The 3,945-nt window shown below is 42.1% G+C and overlaps 1 long non-coding RNA gene across 1 annotated transcript; it reads right to left on the bottom strand.

Moving 5' to 3' along the window:
• Positions 1 to 331: 331 nt before the first annotated feature.
• LOC121707935 lies at positions 332 to 2,085 on the bottom strand. Its single transcript, XR_006031433.1, has 3 exons — positions 2,014 to 2,085; positions 1,495 to 1,529; positions 332 to 1,267 (listed from the first exon to the last, which is right to left on the bottom strand). It is a non-coding gene; the product is annotated as an uncharacterized LOC121707935 (long non-coding RNA).
• Positions 2,086 to 3,945: the final 1,860 nt, after the last annotated feature.

The following is a 3,945-nucleotide window of genomic DNA, read 5'->3' as shown; positions in this document are numbered from 1 at the left end:
TTGGAATCTTGGATAGGCTCAATCACTAAATATTCCTATGATCGTTTAGAACCTGTAAGTCCTAGTTTTAACTACTGATTGGAGACCATATGCTTACTAGCCTAGGCTTAGGATAAATGTATATTATGTTCTATGAAAATTGGCATGGTTAGATTAGATTCAACTTTATTGTTATTGTGCAGAGCACAAGTACAAATACAACCAAATACAGTTTGCATCTAACCAGAAGTGCCAAAAAGGCAGAAAAGTGCAATGTGATATAGTATAGACAGGTGCATAGACAGGACAAGACATATAGTGCCGTGTAGACAGTAGTATACAGTTGGTTTGCAGAAGGTGATTTAGAGTAATATAAATGAAATATAAATATGTGCAGTATCTTAGCAGTTACCTTACAGTAAGAGCAGAATAAATATGGATATGTAATATGAACAATGTTGAACAACATGTTGTTGTGTAAGTGCTTTGGGTTTCACTCTTTCACTCTAAAAGCGCTATATAAATTAATACTTTACTGTATGATTGCCCTTCATTTCAATGGGATTTTGTCATGCCTTTATGCAGCATTTTTCCAATGTTGCCCTTGTTATGTGTTTTCATTGTGACACTGAAAACTGAATACTGTTACCACACACAAGTATTTCATGATATTTTAAATGCACAGATACAGTTTTTTTACCATTACTTTTTATCCATTGTAGTTATGAAGTTGTGTGTTGAATCACAACCAAAAAATGACAGTTCACATAGCACAAATGTTTCAATGCTCAAATGGTTGAAGGATCTGCGCCAGCTGTACCAACACACACACACACACACAGTGTTACTGTAGGTGCTGCTCATGTTGTTGCCTTCTGCTGCTGAGATAGTAGCAAAGTCTATACTGTTGTTTTCAAATGCATGTCTATATTCCCTGAGTGCACTGACATTTCAAGACCTACTTTATTCCATCAACCCCCTATGATAATACAAGCATGTCAACTGCTCCATCTAGGAGCCCAATAGCGAGGCAGAGGCGCGGTACAACAACGCCCATAGCCGGACCCACGTTGTTGTGGAGAGGGCCCTGGGCATGTGGAAAGGTGTGTGAGCAAATCCGCTGGTGGCCTGAAGCTCCATCCTGCAAAGGCGTGCAGTGTAATTTTGGTGACGTCGCTTCTGCAACATGGCCCTTCAGGATCACATCCCACTGCCGGCTGATGAGGAGCTGTTAGTGGAGGAGGTGGAAGAGGTCATTCCGGTGGCTGCTGCACACCTTCCTGCTGGCCTGGAAGCACACTGGGAATTAGTTGCACATATGTTTGGCCCCTAAACACCCAAACCCCACAATTCCCTGCCACATTCCCTGTTTTTTCCCCTTTTGTTTATGTTTTTTACATTTCTTTTAGTTTGGTGGCTCCCCATGATCCCTCCCACACACACACATGTTCCCTATGAGCCATGACATCAAAATACATACACAGATTGAAAGGTCACAAAGCAAAGGCAACTTACCATTTTTCCCCCTCCCATGACAGGCCTACCCATACCTGGGCCATGAAGGACAAGTTAAATCAGTGAAAATCATGTCACATTTTGACACTGACCACAGCACTCTGCATGCCCACTTAAGTCCCAGAGGTCTTAAAGTTCTCCAAGCAAGAGGCTACTCAACTTCACAGCAGCATTCTGTCATTGTACCAACATAATTCAGCGTAATTCATGTATTCAAATATCAAGATCATATAATGGTATCCCACAGCAATGTTATGGGATCGTTTAATGGCTACCTCTCATCCATCTGTCCTCTGCGTGTTCCGTCATCAGGGTTACGTCGTCTACTATGGTTCTTACTACATACTACAGGTCGAGAGGTGTAGCTGTAACTACACAACTTTACGATAGTGGTTGCGAACGTTAGTTGCTACTATGGTTTTGGGAAACACTGACGCAGTGTCACGATGCATCGTACTATGTAAGTTCCACCACCATAGTTCACACTATCGTTTTGGGGAACAGTTGTGTCGTACTTACATAGTTGCAACCATGTTAGTTGCTACCGTAGTTAGCAACGATGCTTTTGGAAAACGCACTCCTGGTCGGTATGTTTACTAGTATTTGATGGCCGGGGTTAGAATCTTCAATCTGACTCATTCTAAACTCCTGTCCTCAAGGTACCTTGACTTTTTTACTTTGATAGGTTTAATATGACTGTATGGTATGATATGTTTGTGAAGCCCAATTGTTTGGCTTAGTCCTACCATTAAGTTATTGGAAGAGCATACTGTAGAGCTTTTTATGTTGGCTAATTAAAGCTATTATGCATTATGTATCATGCATGTATACTACAATGTGTTAAATGTTACCTGTATACTGCAGTAAGCAAAGCTCTTCCTTGCCTGTTCTACAAGTACTTAACCCTCATGTTATCCTTGGGGTCAGTTTGACCCCAAGCAACGTTTAACATCATAAAATATATGGTTCACTTTTTTTTTTTGCTTCATGTTTCATGACTTTTCCTCAATTGAAGGGTACAACAGAGTTAGCATGAAATTTGTACAATAATTTGTTTTCAATGTCCTGTACAAATATTTTGTACATTGATGTTCCTTGGGGTCAGTTTGACCCCAGCTGTATGAAACATAGGATACATGAATATTTGACACATTATGAATATTATTATTTGAATAGTATGAGAACATATTGTTATTATCATTATTACATACAAGGTTCATAAAGGGGTGTGGGGGGGTGGGATTGTTTTGTAGGGATTTTGATGGTGGTTATTACACTCTTGTTAAGTACCTGTCACAAAAAAACTGGGTAACAATATTAATTATAATCATTTTCTGAGGGTTTATTTAGCTGGGGTCAAATTGACCCCAAGGATAAAGAGTGTCGGTAAGATTTGAGGATAACACAAGGGTTAACAGAGTCTGTGCCTGTATTGCAGTTCATAAAGGCAAAGGCTACTAATACAAACGCAGCTGGAGTTCCTCTACAACTCTTTTGGTTGTTTTGACACTTTGAACACCCATGAAACAGGAACGACAACACACCACCCTCAGCCTTACACACAGCTGCTGGACTTAATTCAATTTGTCATTTTGCAGACAAAGAACCGTAGGCTACCTTGTTTGGCATGAAGAAATTGGCTTTGGCTTCTTGACTTAAATGCATTCTGTTGTCAGGGTCTTAAGCATGCTCCCATAATGTATGCTCACGATGAGCTCATGTCATGTCTGTCCTTTCTACGAAAATCAGGTCCAAGTCACAGCCATAATCTTCTGTTCAGAGGTCCTGACAAACCTCAAGGATCCTATGAACCACAAGCAAGAATTCAGGGAGGGAGTACACGGCCAAGACCAGTACACTGTATGATGCCTTTAATATGCCATGTAAACATTACACAGTAGGTCTACATGATATTTCCACACTCTCTCACTGCTTTGACAGAGCATGACAGTCCCAATGCAGCCCATGTCTTGGGGCCTCCTCCCGACAGCCTCCAGTCTGTGGGCCTTTCTCAGCGAGGGGGCCGTCCATCTTTAAAGCAACAGCCCCAACAGCTCGTCTCTCTTGCACAAAATGACCAAATCACCATTTGGCTGCTGCCGCACGGTGCCCGTAATTCTAATCCTCAGCACCAATGAAAGAGCTTGTTATGTTGGCTAATTAAAACTGCAATCAAATTTCTCCCTTTCAACCAGCAGCAATGTGGGGCTTCTGTTCAATTCCATCACGCCTTGCCCTCCCTCCTCTCCGCCTGCCGTTCGTTCCCCTCGCTCTCTGTGGATACACAAACAAAAACCCCAGCGTTGGGGAGGAGGCGAGCTTGTGTAAATCCACGTGGTCGCTTGATTGCGCCGGTACAGTTGGGGTTTTTGCAATTTGGTAAACAGTGGCGGCAGCACCTCTGTTTGCGATTGGGTATGAATAAGGAGGGCGAGCGGAGACCGGGATTAA

This window comes from Alosa sapidissima, chromosome 4 (genome assembly GCF_018492685.1).
Source record: "Alosa sapidissima isolate fAloSap1 chromosome 4, fAloSap1.pri, whole genome shotgun sequence".
Lineage (NCBI taxonomy): Eukaryota > Metazoa > Chordata > Actinopteri > Clupeiformes > Clupeidae > Alosa > Alosa sapidissima.
The sequence above is the reverse complement of the archived record's forward strand: the minus strand, read 5'-3'. Positions and strand labels throughout refer to the sequence as shown.